General features: G+C 42.7%; 1 protein-coding gene across 1 annotated transcript in view; it reads left to right on the top strand.

Annotated features, from left to right (window-relative positions):
- Lhfpl4 (lipoma HMGIC fusion partner-like 4) overlaps positions 1-23,325 on the top strand; it is a 75,301-nt gene that overhangs the window by 9,626 nt on the left and 42,350 nt on the right. The gene's annotated exons all lie outside the window — the stretch shown is intronic.

The raw sequence follows: 23,325 nt of genomic DNA, 5'->3' as shown, positions 1-23,325 counted from the left end.
ACAGGCAGCAGGAATCTTGGTGAAGACCTCTCCAGAGCTCCATGTGCTCCTCCACTGCAGCCTGTCCTGTCAGGGGAAGAATGGCTTCCAGGGGGGGTCTCCCCAGGTATTGTGCAAGATCCTCCTGGTTTCCAGCTTCCAAGCGGCTCTTGTGACCCTGGTCAACTAGACCTCTGAGTTCCTTTTTAGGTGATTTGTTTCTTTCTCTAACAGGTTTTTTTTATTGCTGTTGTTTAGTTTTTTGAGACAGAGTCTCACTATGATGACTAAGTTCAGGCTGGCCTTGAACTCATTCTGTAGTCCAGGCTGGCTTTGAAGTCATGTTATCCTCCTGCTTCAGCTTCCCAAGTGCTGGGATTACAGGCATGTGCCACCACACTTGGCCTCTAACAGTTTTTTTTTCTCATTAAACTTTGTTTTAATGGAACTCAAAACTCAGTGACAAATTTTTTGTCAAGATTTTCCATGAAAAAGTGTTGATTTTGGGGGCCAAGGATATAGCTCAGCAGCACAGTGCGTAGCTGGTAAGTGCAAGGCCCTTGGTTTGATTCCCAAAAAAAGTGTTGATTTTAAAAAGTAATAATTTAAATTGCCACACACACACCACAAATGTCCACAAAACATTCTTCTTTCCTTTTGAAGGTTTTATGAAGCATTGTTATCATTAACCAGTCTTTCACTATTAAACATAAATGGCCAGTTGAGAGAAATAGTTCTAAGGCTGGTCTTCCATCGTTGTGCCACCCTTAGTCAATCTCAATTTTGGGATACCAGGAAGAACAGCTGTTTAGAACAATTATGTCACTTTTGGTTATAGCAGTACCAATGACAATAGGGTAAACACTGACTAGAAAATGACAAACTGAAGTAACCATTAATTTGCCACCTTTAACTGTATGAAGTAGATATGTGGTTATATAACAAAATCTAAAACAAACCAGAAAATTATATGCAGTATACAAATCCTTAAAATGTCAATTTTGCCCTTGGGAGCTAAAATTTAAAATGGGTTTGGGAGAAAATAGAGAAGTGGAAAAAGAAGAAGAGATTGGAAGTCTGGAGGACAAAGGGAGATCATGCTACCTTTGAGAAACTGGTGCAGAAGCCTAGAGGGAAAGCGAGAAGGAAGAGCTGAAAAGAAGAGCAGAATAAGACCATAACCACAAAGAGGCTAGACACCATGTTCACACCCATATAAATACAAGTTCAAACAATGCAGGAGAAAAAAACAAAAAGAAGACCCAAAAAACCTATTAAAAAAAAGAGAGAAAGGGGAAATAAAAAGTCCACTACCAGGTTTGTCTCTGGTGTTATTAGTAGACAACAAGCAGAGACAGAGTCCTGATCTGTGCTGATTTATCCCAGCAAGCCGGCAGTAGCCTTTTGGCAGGGTAGTGAATAATCTCAATGAGCCCGTACCTTCTGGTGGCCTACAGCCATCAGTGCACCTTCCTTGGGCCTGAGACCAGCTTAGAGTTGCTAGATGGAGCCAGCAGCTGCTCTGAGTTCTGAGCTCAGCCAGCCTTTCTCCAGAATGGTTCCCAATCACTCTCTCATGAGGGACGACTGAGCACTCCGCACTCACCACCAGCTAATGCAGTCTGTCACATCTGCTGCTCTCTTCCACTGCTGCAGAGGCTGTTGGGTTGTCTGCAGGTCTGAATTGCTCCTCTCACACAGTGCATCTCATCTCAGGGAGAAGGCGCCATTGGGTACCTCCTTCTTTGTTGAACTTTCTCAGTGGGCTTCAGTTTGTGTCTCAGTTCCTTCCTGGGTGCAGGGGACTCACTTCCCTCCTTCTTGTCTTCTCCACATTGCTATATTCCAGCATCTGCACGGTAACACTTGGAGAGGCCTTTTCTCTGCTGCTTACCACTCCACCATCTTATGACTCATTCCTTACCAGTCAAGTTAAACAGGATACAGTGTTTGTATCTCTACAAACAGCTTTGTGGGTGGAATTTCCCTTTTCATCCAACTCAGTAGGAGGGTTAGATTTTATTTTCTGATCTACTTGAGACCTATTTATGATCTTTCCTCTTGGCACCTTCGACATTAAGCTAGAGAGAGGGCAGAGAGCTCTAGTGAGGCTGGTGCATGTATGGAAGTAGTGGCAGTAATTTTTCTCTAAATTTCTTATAAAATTCAGCAATGAATCTGTCAGAGCCTGGGCTTTACTTTGGTGGTTGGTTTTTAATTACATCTTCAATTCCTTGACTGATACTGGTTTATTTAGAATTTTTATGTCTTCTTGAATCAGCCTTGGTAATTCATGTGTATCTAGAAATCTGTCTATTTCTTTAGGATTTCCATCTTACTAAAATACAGGTTCTAGAAGTAGGTATAAATGATCTTCTGGATTTATGCAGGATCTGTGGTGATTCTACCCTTTTCATTCCTAATTGTGTGGATTTGAATCTTTTCTTTCCTTTTTTGGATAAGGTTGGCTAAGGGTTTGTTGACTTTATTTAATCTTTCCAAAAACCAACTCTTTGATTCATTGATTCTTTGTATTTTTTGTCTGCACTGCATTAATTTCTGCTCTGATCTTTGAATTTCCTTCTTCTTATGAGTTTGCTCCTTTTTTTCTAGAAGCTTGTGGTTCAACATTAGGTTGTTTATTCGAGCTTACTCTGTTTTTCTCATATGAGAATTCACTGCTATAAATTTCCTTCATAAGACTGCTTTCTTTGCATCCTATAAGTTGTGGTATGTTGTATTGGCATTATCATTTAATTGTAGCAACTCTTAACTTCTTATTTTACTTCATCTATGACTCACTGGTTGTTCAGGAAGGTGTATTTGATTTTCATATGTTTATGAAGTTTTTGTGCATTCTTTTGCCATTGATTGCCAATTTCATGTCACAAGTATCTGACAATATACATGGGATAATTTGAATTTCTTTGCATTTGTGTAAACATGTTCTGTGAGATAGTATATGGTCCACTTTGGAGAATGTCCCATGTACAGCTGAGAAGAATGTATTCTGATATTGTAGGTGGAACATTCTGTAGACATCTACTAAGTCTATTTATTCAAAAGTCTGGTTCAGTTCTGATATTTCTTTGTTGATTTTTTTGTCTAGTTGATCTATTTGTGACAGTGGGGTATTGCAATCCCCCATTATAATTGTGTGAGTCACTTTTCATGTCCTTTAATATTCATTTTATATAGTTGGTTGACTGGCATTTGGTCCATATATATTTATGATTGTTATCTCTTCATCTTGGATTGTTCTCTTTACAAGGATCTGTTGACCTTCTTTGTCTCTCTTTATTAGTCTTGGCTTGAAATCTACATTGTTTGCTAATAGAGCTACCCCTGCTTTTTTCTGTGTTCCTGTTGCATGGAGTATTCTTTTCCATCCTTTGACTTTCAGTCTATGAATTTCCTTTTGAGTTAAATGCATTACTTTTATGCCACAAGTTTTTGGATCTTGCTTCTTAATCTATTCAGCCAGTCAGTTTCATTTGATTGTGAATTGAGACTATTAACATTGATGGTTATAACTGATATGTATTATTTTATCTTTGTCATGTTATTTATTTTTTTTTTTTTTTAGCTTTTCCTTTCTCTCTCTGTTTAATTGCTTGCCTTGCCTGATGCATTCATTTTGTTGAGGTTCTTTAAGTTGTAATCCTTGTGATCTCTTTCTAGCTTGTCCTTCAGGTCATTTTGGAGTGCTGGTTTGGTGGTCATGATTTTTTTCTTTTTGGTCTTTTCAGATAGGATTTTGCTATGCAGTTGAGGCTGGCCTTGAACTCATTTTGTAGCCCAGGCTGGCTTCAAACTCACAGTAATCCTCCTGCCTCAGTCTCAAAGTGCTTTATAGGCATGCTCCACCATGCCTGACCTGGTGGTTATGAATTTCTTCAAATGTTCTTTGTCATGGAAGTATCTTATTTCTTTATTAATTTTGAAAGATAATTTTTCTATAGTTTAGGCTAGCCTCAAACTCATGATGTAGCCCAGGTCAGCTTTAAACTCACAACGATCCTCCTGCCTCAGCCTTTCAAGTGCTGGGCTTATGGGTGTGCACCACCACACCTAGCTTCAGTGGAATTTTTATTTTTTATTTTTTATTTTTTCTGGTACTGGGAATTGAACTCATGACATTGTGCTCGCCAGGCAGACCCTGTGCCGCTGAGCTAAATCCCCATCCCCCTCAATGGAATTTTTAATTTCCTGGATATCGGTTTCATGGATTAGAATCTGTTTCTTTCCTATGTTGATCATTCATAGTTTTCATCCTTTTATTTAGTGCTCCTATTTTTAAAATCTGTTTTAGCTCTAGGTCACCTAACATGTTTTTCATTGTGGTCATCATCTTTGTAGTTATCTGAGAGATTATTTCTGAGCTGATTTTTTTCCTTGAGCTGCATTTAATTGCTTTGTTACTTCTGCTGTTAGCACTTCAGAGAGTTAGGGTGGGTGATTTTTACATTGTCCCACCTCATTGCCCCCTGGTGATCTGGAAGTCTGGGGTTGCATCTTGCTTAACTGTCTTCTCATTTTTTTAAAGTTTAATTCCTGGGTTGATGTTTCTAAATTGCTTGTGGCGGGTAGCTTTATTGCTAGAATTTAAAACCCTTAGGAAATGACTAGTTCCCAGAAATGTCTTCCAGGTATAGCTGGCTTTTGTATTTTGAGTCTGTTGCAAGATTCTACCTCATCAATTTATTGAGGATAAGAAGTTGATGCCTATTGGGCCCAGTCCCTTTTTCTTTGGGAGTGGCCTATAGTAATGTCTATGACTCTTAGGCAATCTCAGTCTTGGCATACCAGGAAGAACAATTGATTAAAACAGTTATTTCACCTTGGGTAAAGTAGTACACTCAGCAATAACAAAAGCATCAAATACAGCCCAGAAAATGACAAACTGTGGTAACTATTAATTTGCTACCTTTAACTGTATGAGCTAGATTTGTGGTTATATTACAAAATCTAAAACAAACCAGAAAATTGCATAGAGTAAATAAGCCTTCACTATGGCAATTTTACCCTAAGGGGGAAAAGTTTAAAATGAGTTAGGGGGAAAAATAGAGAAATAGAGGAAGAAGAAGAGATGAGAAGTAAGGCTGGAGGACAAAGGAAGGTTTCTCAAGCTTTGGGAAATTGGTGACAAAAGCAGGAGGAAAAGAGAGAAGGAAGAAATAAGAAGAACAGAACAACAACAAAAAACTGGAAACAATGTTCACACTCATAAAAACAAAATCAAGACCCCAAAAAATAAGATAAAAAGATAACCACTTCAGGGTGTGCCCTGTATTGTTGTATTTATTTTATTATTCATTCATTTTGTAGTACTGGGGATTGAATCAAGGGCCTCTGCACTTAGCTACATCTCCAGATCCTTTTTATTCTTTATTTTGAGACAGGGACTTGCTAAACTGCCTAGGCTGGGCTTAAAATTGAGATCCTCTTGCCTCAGCAGCCCAGAGGTGTGTTATTTTGCATTACAAAAAAAAAAAAAAAATAAATGAGACCACGTCACTTTATAAAGAAAACAGGATTTTTTTGGCTTCTAGTGCTGGATGAAGGCTAGAGACACACATCTGTTGATGGCCTTGTTGCTGGCAGGGCCCCAGGGTGGTACAAGGTGTCACATGATAAGAAAGTGTGTGTATGTGTGTGTGTGTGTGTGTGTGTACATGTGCAGTGTGTATATCTCCTTTGGTCCCTCCACCTCTTCTTATAAAGCTACTGGAATTCAATCTAGGGGCTGCATCTTGATGGTTTTATTTAACCCTAATCACTTCCTAGGACTCTACCTGCGAATACATGACTAGGTTCCATTTCCCCCTGTGTACACTTGACCACAGGGGCTGTGTCAGCATTCAGACCTCGGGCGGGGTAGGGGAGACTCAAGCCAGGTCAAGCTTTGCGTAGCCTTAAGAGTCGTGTGTGGCCTCTTGATTCCCTGTGTGCAGTGCACAGAGCTGGGTGGTGGACTCCAAATCACCAGAGAGCAGGAACAGCTCTCTGTGGCCTCTGACTTCCTGCCTCACCATGCAATTTCTGTCTCTTGTGCTGGTCCTTCTGCACTTCTGTCCTTCCCCAGAAGCTGAGTAGATGGAGCTGCCCAATCTTAGGCTTCTGTCCTCCAGAGTCATGACCGCTTGGGAGCTTCAGATGCCAAGCCCCTTTGAAGGCCCAAGTGAAGGGTTGGACTGAATGTAGGGTTGACAGAAAGCTGGCATTGTCAATGGTTTCTTCATCCATCAACAAATGTTTCAGGCACATGTGGAGTGGTGGGCACTCTGCAGGGCTGCTGATCTGTGTTACCCAATGTTGGGAATCCTTGAGTGTGGCCACTCCATCCTGTAGGGAAGACAGATGCTGGACAGTGGGCAGACGCTGAGGAGGAATATTTAGGTGCTGTAGGAATGTGCAGCTGTCTGCAGCAAAATATGGACTGGGAGGCTGAGCTCCCTGGGGTGGCTCCTGGGGGCAGCTGCCTCCATCAGGGAGGAAATAAACTTCTTGGCCAGACTAATTTATGTCCTCAATTTAATACTGCTAAATGGTACCCCAGGAGAGAGTCTGGTGGCATTTCTCTTGTGCTACTGATCAAGGATTGTCTGTCTCATCGAGTATGTAGTAGCAAGTCCAACTCTAGTATTTTCTGATCACAGGATGAATGTTTCAGGCCCATTTGAAGTCCAGGAAATTACTCTTCATGAACCTCAAGCCTGAAATTTGGGATGGGAGGAAAAGAGGCAGAATGGCCCAAAGAAAAGAGCAGAGACTGCAGAGTCAGGTAGCCCAGGCTGTGCTCAGCTTCTTGGCTGTGTGACCTTGAGCAAGGTATCTCTGTTCTCTGAGTCTTGGTTTTCTCATGGGGATGAGAAAATGGAGATGTTGGCAGACAGGCAGAGTGGCACATACCTATTTCCCAGCACTAAGGGAAGCTGAGGCAGGTGGATCACAAGCTTGATGCCCACCTGGCAATTTGGTGAGACTCTCAAAATAAAAAATAAAAGGGCTTGTGATGTAGCTTGGATCCACCAGGTTCAATTGCCAGTATTGGAGAAAAGAGGGAACACTGGCTCCTAACTCACTAGTCACTGAGAGACTAAGGCACTGCAAAGACCCAATAAGAGGCAAGCAAGAGCAAATGCTGCTCCCTTTGCTCTCTCCTGTGGCACAAGATGACGAAAGTGCAAGTTGGACTCTCAATGTAGAACCATAGGCTTCTCGGTAGAGATAATGGCTGGGAGGCTAGTTTGAATGGCTGGCGTAATTGGCCCAATTTTATGTATTTATTTATTTAATTTTAGTTTTTCAAGACATGGTCTTGCTATGTAGCCCAGGCTGGCCTCTAGCTTGTAGTGGTACTCCTGCCACAGCCTGCCAGGTGCTGGGATTTGAGGCATTGCCACCATGCCTGTTGGTAATAGAATATTTTATCCCCAACATTTTAAGTGACAAATTTCAAATATATGGCAAGTTTTTTTTTTTTTTACATTAAAATATATGACAAGTTGGAAGAATATTGCCCGGCATGGTGGTGTATACCTGCAATCCTAGCACTTGGGAGGCTGAGGGGGGAGGATTCCCATGAGTTTGTCGCCAGCCTGAACTGCATAGTAAGATCCTGCCTTGCAAAAAAAAAGTAAAAGGATCTTAAAGTACATATCTATAAAATCATTGTCAAAATTCTACTAACACGTTTACAATATTTGTTTTTTCACATATCTTGCCACCTCTCAATTTTCCTATGCACTTATTAATCCACATTTTTCTTTAAAAATTTTTAAAAGTGTCTCATTATGTAGATCAGGCTGTCCTCCAACTTACAGGGATCCTCCTGCTTCAGCCTCTCAAGTGCCTGGATTACAGATATCTATGCTTCAGCCTCTCAAGTGCCTGGATTACAGATATCTACCAACATGCCTGGCTCTTAAATCATTTTTCCTGCATTTCAAAAATAAACTAATGAGCCCAGGCATGGTGGTGCACACCTGCCTGAGCTTTCACACTGAGCTACATCTCCCTTTTTTATTTTTGGTTTTGAAGCAGGTTCTCATTAAGTCACTAAGTTGCTTTGGCTTGACTCAAACCTGTGATCTTCCTGCCTGAGTCTCCCAGAGTTCTGGTATGACAGTCATATGCCATCATGATGGACGCATCTTGCTGTTTTATCACAGTCCTATTGTAAGAACTAACCACGGTTCTGCGGGAACTGCATCAACTCCTTCTGAACACACCACTGACACCTTAGCACTTTCTCACCATCCTACCTCCTTAAGGCTCCACACTATGACCCAACCTGTGACGCTAGGGACCAGGTCCCAAGGCAATCACCCCACCTGAATCATGGCAGTATCCTTCCTGTTAAAGGTTTTGTAGACCATAGTCAAGTATCTGGTTGCTGTTTTTCCTCTTGGAATGCACTCTGCGTACAATAACCACACAGATCTTTAGTGAATATCCGAGGGGCTGTGAACAGTGTGTGCCTGTGTGACCTACAGGACGTTTCCATGAGGCACACAGTGACTTGGGGTCTGCTCTTTGTCAGCAAGCATGGGAGATATGAACATAGTTTTGTCAGAAACCAATGCAGACTGAAAAGGTTACCAATGATCTATAAAATTTGACAATATAATTAATAGGCTTGAGCTAATAGAGGATAGAAAAAAGTGTTTTATGAAACTTCTTGCTGACCATATGACACTGTGTTTTGGTTTTACTAACTTATTCTTGAAGGATCTTTGTTGTTATATTCCTAAAATTTGAATAATTCTGCTAATATATGTGAACAAAAATAATTATTAAAGCATTTGGTGGCATCTACATACTATATTTTATGAAATTAAATGCATCTGTCTAAAAAAAACCCTCTTTTGCTAGTAATGAATGTGCATTAGATTTCAAGGGATCACTCTGTGATTTTTTTTTTACTCTGCAAGTTCTAACATTCAAATAGCACGCAAACTGCATTTCTGACCATCATGCTAGCAAAGCCATCTTTCCACAGCATGGGGAGACCTTGCTTGATAGGAGCCAATCTTGCGAGGATGACAGGGCCATTGGGAAGGGCAGGCTCCTAGTCCTGTTCCTCTGGCTTTTGCCAGCTTTTGCTGCGTTTCTGTCACTTGCAACCCAAGTGCTAAATAATATAGATGCATGGTACAATTATGCTAGCTTCTTGTTATTGTTTAAATAACGCCTAAGATTTTTGGTCTGCTTAAAGTACTGTATAAGGCACGCTATATAACTATCCATGAAATCGTATAGGAGTTGCAGAAGTTTAAACCTAGCGCCTTGTACATGCTAAGCCTGTGGTCTAACACTAAGCTACTCCCTAGCTCCCAAATAGGAATTTCATGTAGGCCTGTTTACAGATGAAATAACTGAGCTTCAGGACATTTAGGTGAGTCAAGACCCTGATGGCCTCTGCCATCCTAACTCCACTCCATCTGCTCTGGGATCTTGGTACAGACTGGGCAGGGCTGCTCCACAGAGGCAGACCCTGGGCTGCCCGCATTTGTTCCCTAGTGCCTGGCCCAGGGCTGCTCTGGATGAGATGCCACTGCTATCTACTGACCAAGTGGCTGATGAAACAAATGGCTGCATCCTCAAGTCAAACAGCAGAAGACAATGTGTGGGGCTGAGGGGAAGAAGAAAGGAAGAGAATGCTGTTTCAGAATGCCTAGAATGCCGTCTTTCAGGAACAGAAGAAAGAAAGTTTATATAGCCATTGCTTGAAAGAGGGATTTCAAATTTCAAAAGGGAGGTGTAAGCAAACAAGGGAAAACAGAAATCACATGGACCATAGCGTGCTGGACACCATTATGAGTTACACCATCTTTCTGGCCTCAGAGCCTGCTGAGCACGGATTGAAATTCCTGGATTTGGGAGCCAAAATGAAATCACCTCCTTTATGTGGGCCTTCCCTGCTGTCCCACTTGCCTGGCTCTGTTTAATGGACAGCTGAGCCTAACCTATCTTGATCAAGTAGATATGATGTCTAGGGGAAGATGGGGCAGGGAGACACACACACACACACACACACACACACACACACACACAGAGACAGAGAGAGACAGAGAGAGAAAGACAGAGAGAGACAGAGAGAGACAGAGAAATAGAGACTGACTCAATTCTTTGTCCCTTGGGTTAGCTGTAAAGATCTACCTTTTGACTTTGGTGATGGTCACATCCACAATTACAATTCTGTGACAGAACCTGACAATTCCACAAGCCCAACTGCTGGATCTACAGATGGGGAAATGTCTTTCTTTCTTTTTCTTTCTCCCTTCCTTCCTTCCTTCCTTCCTTCCTTCCTTCCTTCCTTCTTTCCTTCCTTCCTTCCCCCTTCACTTTCTGTACTGGGAAGAAACCCAGATCCTTTGCACTAAGCTGTACCCCAGCTCTTTTCAAACATTTTTATTTTAAGACAAGGTCTTGTTATGTTGCCCATATTAGACTCAAACTTGTGATCCTCCTGACTCAGCCTTCCAGAGTGCTGAAAGTGCAGGTGTGCATCTCCACACCAAGTTTCTCCCCTCTTTTAAAGGATTAATAGTTATTTTAAATTTTAGCTGGGTGAATTACTCAGAAGATGGCCAAGTAGTGAACAGCAGAGGAGACTCTCTGAGATTTGGTGTCCAGATGCTGGAATATAGCAACATGAGGAAGAGAACAAGGAGGGAAATGGGTCACCATGACCCAGCGAGGAGCTGAAATGAGACTTGGAGCCCAAGAGGAGAGTGAAGAGAGTGACCTGAATGCAGAAGAAGGAGGTGGCTGGCAGTGCTTTGTCCCTGAGCTCTGCCTCACTGCCTGGAAGAGGCAATGGTTGGTGAGTTATTTGAGTTCAGATATTGCTCAGGAGAGGGCGACTGGCCAGTAGCCATCTTGGAGAGGGGCCAGCTGAGCTTGGAGCATCTGTGGGCTGGCTCCATCTAGCAGCTGCCAGTGTTAGGGTAAGGCTGCTGAGTTCAAGTCTGCTGGAGGACAGGGAGCCAAGTTCACAGTGGCAGGGAGTGAGTTAAGTGGGCAGGAGGGACATGAAATGTTGCAGCCTGAACAAATCAGGTTTCAGCCTCACAGCCAGAAATCAGCCTGAACTTCAATGGAACTAAAGGTGAGGCTTGCTGGGATTAACCACTACCCCACCATAAATCTATGGCTGGCTTGCTGAGATTAATCAACATGGATCTGAGCTCTGTCTGCCCACTCTGTCTGCCAGTGACAGTAGGGATATGCCTTGAAGTAGACATTTTTTTTCTTTTTCTTGTTTTTGTTTTGATTTTTGGATGGTTTGTTCCTGTTTTTATATAAGTATGAACACTATTTCTAGTTTTTTTTTGTTTTCTGTTCTGTTCTTTTTTTATTTCTTCCCTTTCTCTTTCCCTCCTGTCTTCTTCACCAGTTCCCCAAAGATTTATGTAATCTTCCTTTGTCCTCCCACTTTGTTTCTAATCTCTTTATCTTCTTCTATTGCCCTATTTTCCCCCCTTAACCCTTTTAAAATTTTCTGCCCTGAGGATAAAATCTCCATACCGTGGGCATATTTACTGTATATAATTTTCTGGCTTGTTTTATTTTTTTTAATTTATTTAGTCTTTTTGAGACAGAGTCTCGCTATGCAGTTCAGGCTGGCCTTGAGCTCACTTTGTAGCCCAGGCTGGTCTCGAACTCACAACAATCCTCCTGCCTCAGCCTCCCAAGTGCTGGGATTACAGCTGTGTGCCACCACACCTGGCCCTCTGGTTTGTTTTAGATTTTGTTATATAACCACAAATCTAGTTCATACAGTTAAAGGTGGCAGGTTAATACTTATCACAGTATGTCATTACCTAGACTGTGTTTGATTCTACTATTATTGTTGATTATATTACTTAAGCCAAGGTGACATAATTGTTCTAATCAGTTGTTCTTCTTTGAATGCCAAGACTGAGATTGCCTAAAGGCAATAAAAAATGCTACAGGCCAGTGCCAAAGAACCAGGGCCAAAAAACCAAGTAGGCAGAAATTTCTCATCCCCAATACATTAAAGAGTTAGGATCTTATAGCAGACTCAAAACATAAAATTCAGCTTCTCTGAGAAATAACCCCTTCCTGAGAGTTCTAAATACTAGCAATAAAGCTATCTGCCATTAGCAATTTATAAGCATTAACCCAGGAATTACATTTTTAAAAATGACCAAACAGTCAAGCAAGATGCAACCCCAGACTTCCAGCTCACCAAAGGCAAACCCAGGCAGCAATGAGATGGAAGAACTCAAAGCCACCCATCTGAAAGCTCTAAATGGTAACAGCAGAAGTAACAAAGCAGATGAATGAGACTCTAGAAAAAAATCAAATCACAAATAATCTCCCAGATAACTACAGAGGTGGTGACCATAATGAAAGACATGGTTAGTAACTCTAAAACTGGTACAGATTTTTAAAAAAGAAGTTAAGAAAATGATGTAAAGCATGAATACTCAACATAGGATAGAAAGTGAATCCATAAAACAGATTCAAACAGGTATCCAGGAGATTAAAAATTCTATTGAAAGTATATGCACCAGAATGAGCCAATGTGAGGACAGAATATTCTAGATATAGAAGACCAGATTGTGGTTAGTGATTATGAAAAGAAAGATTTTGTAAAAATGACAAGGGACCACAAAAAAATCAATCCAATAGCTGCTAGATGATGCAACAAAGAATAACATAAGATTAAGTGCAGTCAATTAAAAAGCAGGAGATAGTGCAAATGACATAAAATACCTATTCATAGACATTATGGCAGAAAACTTCCCTGGCAGGAAAAAAGAATTTGACACACAGTAAGTGAGGCATATTGAACTCCAATTAGCCATGATCAAAACCAATGTACACCAAGGCATATAATAGTCAAGATTACACAAATTCAACACAACAACGGAACATTAAAAGATGTTTGAGAAAAGAAACAAATCAACTATAAAGGAAAACCCATCAGAATCTCAGCAGACTTCTCAACATGAACCCTCAAGTCAAGGAGACTTTGGAATGAAGTATATCAAGCCCTAAAAGAAAACAATCTCCAGTCCAAATTGATGCACCTCCCATAACATCCTTCAAAAAAAATTTTTTTTGGTACCGGGGATCGAACTCATGACCTTGCGCTTGCCAGGCAGGCACTGTGCCACTGAGCTAAATCCCCAGCCCCAACATCCTCCAAAGTGGATACATAAGATACTTCCATGACAAAGAGCATCTAAAGAAATTCATGACCATCAACCAGCACTCCAAAATGATCTGAAGGACATTTTCAAAAGACATAACAAAGACTACAACTCAATAAACCCCAACAAAATGAATGCACCAGACAAGGCAAGCAAATAAGCAGAGGGAAAATTGGGAGCCAACAATAGGAAAATAATATGACAAGGATAAATCAATACATATCAACTATAACCATCAACATTAATGGTCCCAGTTCACCAATGAAATGAAATAGACTGGCAGAATGGATCAAGAAGCAAGATCCAACAATATGCTGCATATAAGAAACACATCGAATTCAAAGAAATTCATAGACTGAAAATCAAATGATGAAAAACAATACCCCATGCAACAGAAACCTGGAAAAAAGCAGGGATAACTATGCTATTAGTGGACAATGTAGATTTCAAGGCAAGACTGATAAAGAGAGACAAAGAAGGTCACTACATCCTTGTATTAGCCCTAGACCACTAGAGATCAGGGTCTGATATTCTGGGAAGGATCCTGATCAATGCCTGTTGACATAAATAAACCTGCCTCCAAATCCTGGCTGTCATTTCGGTGTTTCTGCTAGCTGTTGCATCTGGTGTGTCAGCTGGGAAGACTGACCATGCTGACCTCTTTGGTCAATGATTGTGGCTCTCACAGATAGGTTCTGATGGGAAAGTGTGCCCTCGATATTTCCCCTTGGAGGTCTGGAGGAGGGTTCTTTGCTCCCCACTGAGGGCCTCACATTGAATCCCAAAGGGAGGAGGATCTGTCTGTATCTGCCTGGTTTTGGTAAGACCCCCGGGGGCACCCTGGTTAGTCTGCCAGTCCTGCTCAGTTCAAGCAGAAGAGCTTAATCAACTCTTGTTAGTTAAGGCCACCATCAAAGGAAGAGGGGTTTAGAATGTTTAACCTCTGAGTGTAGAAAAAGGGGCTTTTACAGAGTTAAAAATGAAAGCAAACCTCTCCCTGCATTTCAAAGAAAAAAAAAAAAAAGGAAAAAGAGGCCCATTTCTCCTGAGAATTCCCCCTTGGCACCTTTGTCAGCTGTTGTAGTTGCTGCCAACTCCTATAGCTTCACTCCCCACTCCCAACTCATCTACTTCCAGCCAATTAAACTGGTTCGAGGTAGCCATTGCCACACAGCTCCCCCCACATGCCTATTCTGGTCAGATGGCATCATCTAATGCCCACCTGAGATAACTGCCAATAAATCCTTTTGAGGTCCACATTTTGACTGAGGAAATATTGGACTGTCAGGCCTGATGAATGAGTTGTACCCTGTTGGGCCTGAATAGCTAGGACAGACTGAAGTCTATCCAATTAGGCCCCCCAAAGCCCACAGGTATTGCAAAAGTTGAGGGCAAAGCTGTGACTTTCCTGGTAGACAATGGAACAGAACACTCAGTCTTCAAAAGTCTCCTGTCGGGCCAGGGATATAGCTCAGTGGCACAGTGCCTGTTTGGCAAGCACAAGGTCCTGAGTTTGATTCTTGGTACCAAAAAAAAAAAAAAGAGAGAAGAGAAAAGAAAAGAAAAGAAAAAAGTTCCCTCTGTCAAAAAGTTACCATCACCAGGGCAACTGGGACTCTTGCCACTTGCAGCCTGGGGGGGACATCTCAAAAATGCCTTCTTCCACTTGCAAGTTGGTCCCAGAAGCCCCTTCAACTGGGAAGATCCTGAGATAAAGGGCCAGCTCACCTGGATTCAATTGCCAGAAGGGTTTGGGAACTCTTCCACTATTTTCAGGAAGACTCTGATAACAGATTTGGCTGCTCCGAGAAAGCCTGTTTCTCTGGCTGGTCCAGCTCCACAATTCTATCTCTATAAACTCCACTGTGGGGGCAACCCCCACCTAATCAAACAGTATCTCATTCCACAAGAGACTCAGCTAGAAATTCAACTACACATTGAGAGGTTTCAAAACCACAAAACGTTTATTTAAAGCCAATTCAAGATCTCTGAGCTGCTAATGCCACCTCAATTGCCTCCACACACATTGCCTCAGTCTTCTGCCATCCACAGCCTGCTGGTACACCTGACTGGGCCTAAAGAATGCCTTCTACTGCCTTCAGTTGGTTCCTGTCAGCCAGCCCCTCTTCATGAAGACCGCAGTTCTGGACTCAAAAGCCAACTGGCCTGGGCTCAACCTTGCAGAGGTTCAAAAATTTGTTTCCTCTTCACTGAACTTCTTTGTTGATGACACCCAAGCTGGGCAGGGGATATAGCTCAGTGGCACAGCGCCTGCTGGGCAAGCATGAGATTGTGAGTTCAATTCCCAGCACACACAAAAAAAAAAAAAAGAAAAAAAAGAAAAAAAAAGTGAACACCTAAGCTTCCTGCTGGAAAGACACAAAAAGCTCTGCTACAATATCTGGCAGAAACTGGTTACAAGAAAGAAACTCCACAAATTTCTTAGAGTTGCTGGCTTCTATAAAACCTGGATCCTTGACTTCACAAAAACAATGATGCTCACTCAGGCCATCAGCCCCTGGGAGTGCCCAGTGGCCTACCTGTGTAAATACTTGGATTCAGTTGCTTAGGGCTGCCACCCCCTTTGCCTCTGTACTCTAATAGCAACTGTCCTGATCAAGAAAGCTGACAAGCTCACTTTACACCAAGACCTAATTGTCCAGGTACCACATGCTGTACTGGGATGAACTGTTCTAAAAAATGGACTCCCTCACAGATACTGAGTACAATGTTTTATGGATGGAAGCAGCTCTGTTAGGAATGAAGTCTTACAGGCTAGATATGCTATGGTCATCTTGGACAAAACTATTTTGGCCAAAACTCTCCTGCAGGGATGATCTGCACAGCAAACTGCTTCCTGCTGCTCTTTGGAAACCTGCCACCAATGACATAAAATAATCTGGTCCAGAGGCCTACAACAAACTTTACCCAGTATTCCCAGAAGATCAGAGCCACATCTGCCCTCATTGTTTTTTCTGCAAGCTCAAGCTGCAGTGCTGGCACCTATATCCCTGCAGAAAGTTCAGGCTTCAGTGTCTGTGTCACTGGCCTGATGTAAAAAATCATCCCTAGATATGGCCTACCCTTGATCATAGGCAATGACAATGGGCCTTCATTTGTAGCAGAGGTAACTCAAAAACTAAATTAAATAAAAGCTACATATAACATACAGGCCACAAAGCTCTAGAAAAGCTCTAGAAAAGTTAAAAATAGCTTGTAACTCACACACATATGAGCCAAGTACATATTAACTACCTCTACAAGTTTCAGAAATCCAGCCTTAGATCTGCTGAAAAATTTACCTGCGCTAGACAGTTCACTCTGAAGAGATGTTGCGCTCAAAGTCCTGCTCTGGACACTTTGGACGCCGACCAGTCCATGCATGGCTGAAGCCTGAGAACACAGTTCACAGGATTATTCCATACCTATTTCCCTTGATTTTTGTGTCTTTTCAGGCTGTTTACCCCAGTCCTTTCTACCCTGCTCCCTGCTAGCTGTGTTTTTTGCCTTAAAATGTATTGACAGTTGCTCCAAGAAAATAAAACAATCAATCAAACACTTGACCAAGATTTGATAAGTGTCCAAGGCACACTGGACACTCTCCTAGATCAGATCAACTCCTTCACTATCTTGCCAGAGTACAGCCACAGAACAGACAGGCCTAAATTCTGGTTGGACCTTGTCTCAGAAGATCACATGTAACATGCCCAGCAAAGATTTGCCAGGGAAACTAAAAAAGGGGGTAAATGTAGCAGAAAATGCCTCCCCAGCTAGTATACTTTGGTTTGTTAGTTGCCCAGGTAACAGTTCCTATTCCAGATCCAGTTGCTCCTGTCTCTTAGAAATGGTTGGTTGCATGATGCATAGCTGGTCACTATGATGCACATTGTATAAACCAATCCCCAATTGACAAGCCATTGTGCTTCTGTACTTCCTTTTTGCTTATCTTATATAAGCCCTAGGCCACCAGAGATCAGGGCTTGATCTCAATTGGTGCCCATTGATGTAAATAAATCTGCCTCCAAAACCTGGGTGTTGTTTTGATGTTTCTATTTGCCATTGCACTTTGAGAACTTGTATTCTAATAAGATAGAAAATGGAGGAAATTGACAAGATTCCTAGATATATATGAATTACCAAAGGCAAATCAAGAAGACATAAAAATTCTAAATAAACCAATTATTGGTCAATGAAATTTAAGATGTATTTAAGAACTTACCAGCAAAGCAAAGCTCTGCAGGCACTGACAGATTCACTGCTGAATTCCATACAAGCTTTAGAGAAGACCTAATGCTGCTACTTCTCAAACTCATTAATGAACTTGAAAGGGAAACAATACTTCCAAAACCATTCCTAGAAGCAAGCATTACCTTGATACCAAAAGCAGACAAGGATCTAACCAAAAAGAGAACTACAGGACCCAAAATTCTCAGTAAGATACTTGCAAACAGAATGCAGCAAATAATCAAGAAGATTATACCCCAGGATCAAGTTGGATCAATCCCAGAGATGCAGGAGTAGTTCAACATATGTGAATCAATACATGTAATCAACAGAGCCAAAGACAAAAACCTTATGATCATCTCAATAGGTGCAGATAAAGCACTTGACAAAATCTAACACCCAGTTACGGTTAAAAAAAACCCTACAGAAAATTGGAATAGATGGTCTTTATCTCAATTTGCTAAAAGCTATGTATAATAAACTAACAACCAACATTATATTAAGGGACAAAACCTGAAAGTTTTCAACTCTAAAATCCAGAAAAAGACAAGGATGTCCACAGTCTCCACTCTTATTCAATATAGTTCTGGAAATATTAGCCAAAACAATTAGCCCCGCCCCCCAAAAGGAATAAGGAAAGGAATAAGGAAAGGAAAGGAATAAGTTAAATTATCTTTATTTGCATATGACATGATACTCTACACAGAAAACCCCAAAAACTCCACCAAAAGACTCCTAGATTTAATAACCAAATTCATTATCATATCTGTATATAAAGTCAACACTCAAAAATCAATAGCATTCTTCCCTTGTCTGGCAAGCACAAGGACTTGATTTTGATTCCAGGTACCCAAAAAAGAAAAAAAAATAATAGCATTCCTACATACAAATAACAAACTCACAGAGAGAGAAGTCAGGGAAACAACATCTTTGAGAATACCTTCAACAAAAAAAGAAATACCTAAGAGTCAATCTATTGCAGAAAGTAAAAGACCTCTGCATTGAAAAGTACAATACTCTGAAAAAGGAGATTGAAGAGGCTATCAGAAAATGGAAAAACATGCCTTGTTCCAGATGGGTTGTGTCTCAGTGGGAGAGTGCATGTGTGGTATGTTTGAGGTGATTGGTTCAATTCCCAGTGCCGTTGGGGGGAAAAATGAATAGAATAGAGAACACAACAAAATTTGCCTGGGCGTAGCAGCACACAGCTATAATCCCAGCACTGGGAAGGCTGAGGCAGGAGGACCACTATGAGTTTGAGGACAGCATGGGTTCCATAGTGAGATCCTGTCACAAAAAAAGGATATCCCTTGTTCTTGGGCAGGAAAAACCAATAAAGTGAAAATTGCCATACTTACAAAATTGTTATACAGATTTAATGCAATCCCAATCAAAACATCAGTAGCATATTTCACGTAATTAGAGAAGGCAATCCTAAAATTCACTTGCAATCAAAAAAGACCTAGAATAGCAAAAGCAATTCTGGGCAACAAAGACAATGCAGGGGGCATCACAATCGCTGACTTGAGATTGGAAAGGTTTGTAGATACTAGCTATAAAAATAGTGCTGGAACACCTTAGGCAATTCTATATGGGAGATTCTGGTCAGACCTCAGAAGACCAAAAGGCTGACAGAAATGCTGCCAGTAAATACCAGGCTCAGGAAGTTTCTGCTGGAAAAAAGGACTGCATTAGCTGTTGGACTCCAGATGATGTATGTTATGGCTTGGCAGAAAGTTTGTTTGCATTTTGCTTGTGTCCAGAGATTTTTCCTGAGACTGAGATTAGGAGCAGCCGAGTAACTAATCTGGTAGAAAAAATTTCAAGGCCTTCGAATGTTGAGGTGGTAACAAGGATACTGTTGCAGACTTTTAGCCAGATTGATGTTAAAAATCAAGAGCAAAGAGCCCAGAAGAATTTTAAAAGCTCTGTGGACCGCAAAGATAGAGCTGGGGAGATCTTGATTGCTGAGAAGCAACAGGAGAATAAAAAAATGGCCTGAGGGCATTACAGGAAGCAGCAGTACCACACCCTTTGCAGCCTCAAAATTGCAAAAGTGAAAGGTTTTGCTTTGAGAAGAAAGCCAAGGAGCACTATGTTCCAAAATGTCAGTGGCTGCACCATGTTCCAGACAGGTGGCAGCATAGAAAGTTTGTTCCTCAAACATGGCTTCAGAGTGCTCAGTGATCCAGGCACTTGACCCCTACAGCCAAGAGATAAGGAAGCCTGGCTACTGCTCCAGCAGGCAGCAGACCTTGGCATCATCCACATAGTGCTGGTTTTAGGTACATTGAAAATGGAAGAGTTATGGGGTTAGGAATGCTTCCACCTTGATTTCAGAAGGCCTAGGAGACAAGGTAATGTGCCCCTGTGAGGGCAGTATATGAAGCCGTGAGGGTGAAGCCAAAGGTGCAGTGGTGACTGCCGAAGTTTGGAAAAGCCGGGAACGTGGAATCATCTAAGAAAATCTACAAGGAGGGGGCAAAGTAGGGCTAAGAGAGAAACCACAGGAGCTATAACTACTGAAAGTGCCATAGGGGCAGAGTGCCCCAAGCCCTCTGAAGCTCACATCTTACCACTGATTGCCTTAGACGCTGCACATGGAACTACAATACTTAATATTTGCCCTGCTAGATTTTGGACTTGCTTTGGTCCCATTTCTTGTATCCCCCTGTCTGTAACTTTTGAAATGGAAATGTTTATCATGTGCCACTAAAAGTTGGAAGTGTTTAACTTTCGTTTGTATAGGGGCTCACAGCTAAGAATTTGCCTTACATCTCAGAGGAGATTTGGGACTTAGAGTTTTTAGCAGTGCTGAAACTGTTAGAACTTTGCAACTCCTAGAGATCGACTAAATGCCTTTGTATAAGGGATGTGTATGAGTCTTTGGGGGCTCGGGGGGTGGGGAGAATGTTATGATTTATACCTGGATATCCTCCCAAAGCCTCATGTGGTCATAGGGGTGAGCTTTTCTGGAGGCAGCTAAATCTAGAGTTTGAGATTGGTTCATTGTCTAGTACTAGGATTGGGAGTGTGAGTGTTACACCTGCCCTAGGGCAGGTAGCCTACATACAATATAAGGGAGAAAAAGAAGCTTGCTCCTCATTTGTGCTTGTTGCTTTTGCTGTCTTCTGCTGCCTCAAACTGTTGCCACCCTGCCTTGGAGCCAGCCAGTTATGCACTGAAACTTCTACAAATTATGAGCTAACTAAACCTTTCCTCCCTTAACTTGAAGTGGCCCTCCTGCCTCAGCCTCCCAAGTAATGGGATTACAGGTGTGTATAGCATATCCAGCTCACATCACCAGCCTTTTATCTTTTTTTTTTTTTTTTGAGACAAGTTGTCATTGTATCACTAAACTCTCTTGGCTGGGTTCAAACTTGCAATCCTCCTGCCTCACCCTTCCAGGGTGCTGGGATTACAGGTGTGGGCCACCATGCCAGCCTTAATCATTCCTATCTTTATCCCATGACTTTTCCATCCTGGTCTGCCCCTATTTCATGTCAATAAGATAGTCTTCCTTCAGAGAATTCTCCCATTTTCTTTCTATAGTTGCCTCCAAGTTCACATTTTAAAAGACACATCCTGAGCTGTGTGTGGTGGTGCATGCCTATAATCCCAGCACTTGGGAGGCTGAGGCAGGAGGACCACTAGTTCAAGGTAAGCCTGGAGTATACAGTGAGTTTAAGGCGGGCCTGAAGTACATCATAAGAACTTATCTCAAAAAAAAAACCCACCAAAAAACCCCAAAATAAAACAATAAATAAAATGGACACATCCTTTACCAGCTACTCATAGTTTGGCAAGTGCTTTTCCAATACTACTGCTATTTCTACTCTGGATAAGTCACTTACTATTAAAATTTAATGATAATCACTTACTCTTGTATCCTTTTTCAGTTTACAATTTCTTATTTATCCGTTATCTGTCTTGCTCCTCCCAGCATCTGTGAGAAGAGCAGAAAATGCAGAAAATAAGGCTTGGAAGAGCAGCACCAGTGTGCTGGTCACATAGTTAGTGAGTGGCAGGCACCAGTCTTTGTTCCCTACATATGAGGAGCAGCTTCAGATATTCTTCTATAATGAAAAGAATCCAACATAGAAGCCTTTGCTCTCTCTTTTGGAGGGATGTAGTAAGTTGTTTAGGATTATTTTGATTGGAAGTTTTTAAAAAAACCAACAGAACTCAAACTGGCTTAAACCAAAGGGGAATTTATTGGCTCCCACAATGGTGCAGGAGTAGGGCTCAGGTATGGTTGGATCCAGCATCCCAAACCTCCTCAGGATGCTCTCCATTTCTCAGCTTCCTCTGTATTTACCTTATTTTTAGACCAGCTTTCTGCTGAGGTATCAAAGACATTCCACTAGCTGTGGCTTACCTGAGCCATCAGAAAAGGAACATCTCTTGCTGAACCGCAACTGTCCTAGATGTCATTCTACTACTTTGCCAGGGTGAAGAACTAACCCAGGAACCTCACTGTGCCTAGCACAAGGGTGTATTCTAAGGGTCCAGACCTGAGAAAGGAACACTTGGTCTGTGTTCTACCAAAACAGGACCTGAACAAGAAGGAGGTTCTTCAAAGAAAAACACTTGTCAGATGTGACGTGGGCCGATTTTTACAGACCTGTGTTCTGCAGACAGGAACTGGGGACCCTTCTCAGCAAGAACCCCCAGTGCACATCCCACCTACTGAGCTTAGCAGGGGGTGCGGTGGGGAGGGGGGAGCAGGAATTAATGCAGAATAGACAGCAAAAAGGAGTAGTTCTGTATTCAGAGCAGGGTTTGGGGATGCTGGTGGGCCACCTCCCTGGTGCATGTGCTCTCCCCCAGGTTTGCTGCCCCCATCGCTGCTCCTTGGCGCCCGTGAGGGGCTGTGCTGGTCCCTAGCAGGGCCTCACATGTGTTTATGGGGTGGATAAATTAATGTATTGGTCGGCCAGCCTGGTTGGCAGGGCAAGGCTCCCTCTCTGTATATCAGTTCCCTCCTAAAGCTCCTGTTTTCCGTCTGTGAAGTGAGAGAAGTGGGGAACAAGACTCTCTCCCGGATTCCGCTCAGGACTCGGGGATTGCAGGGCTCTCGGAGAGCTCAGGGTACCCTTCCCACAGCTCCAATGGCGGCGAGGAGACTGAATTCATAGCGCGACTGTGCGCAGGCCGGGAGGCAGGGACTCACACAGGCCAGAGCCCAGTTTCATACAGCTTGAAAGGGTGGCGCCAGGGTCCTGGGCCCGGACCTGACCCAAGACCAAATAAAACCCCACTCTCATTAACCATCACCACCACTTCTTAAAAGAAATGGGTTTTAATACTAAGAAAGTAGGAAGTACCCGATTTTACACAAAACAAAACAAAAACTCCCCTCTCATCTAGAAAAAATCATTTAACAAATCTTTTTTCTTTTTTTCTTCAGATTGTTGTAAATTTCAACCACCCCCTGTGAGGTCCAGGGCTTGGGATCCACTCACGTGGATCGTGAGGCACGCGCACACGCAGCGCTTGTACCTGGGACGTGGGGCTTCATTTGCCTGCTCTAGTGAGAGGTTCCAGGAGCAGGTTCCAGCGCTCAGGCGCAAGGTCACAGTTTGTCGGGCTCTGTCCTGCTAAAGCCCAAGCCCAAGCCCGTGTTCAGGCCGGACGAGGGCCGTCCCGGCTCACCCCCTCGCGGGCCCCGGCGCTGCTTGGCGGCGCCGGGGTCGTCCAGGGCGGGGCCACCCTCCGCTGCGGTCCCTCTCGGTCCCCCTGGGCTGGGCCGGTCCCGCTCCCCAGCCCGCGCCCGTGCGGGCGGCCGAGGAATCCCCGCCGAGGCGTGGGAGACAGGGGGTTCCCTCTCCAGGTGTCGGCAGTTTCCTAGGAGACTGTGGGACCCTCCGCCGCCCGCGAGAGCCGAGGCCGGAGGCTCCGGCGCGGCCACGCGCGCGCGCTCGGCCCCTCC

The sequence above is a fragment of the Chinchilla lanigera genome, unplaced genomic scaffold, assembly GCF_000276665.1.
Source record: "Chinchilla lanigera isolate Chin_1 unplaced genomic scaffold, ChiLan1.0 scaffold00160, whole genome shotgun sequence".
NCBI lineage: Eukaryota > Metazoa > Chordata > Mammalia > Rodentia > Chinchillidae > Chinchilla > Chinchilla lanigera.
The sequence above is the reverse complement of the archived record's forward strand: the minus strand, read 5'-3'. Positions and strand labels throughout refer to the sequence as shown.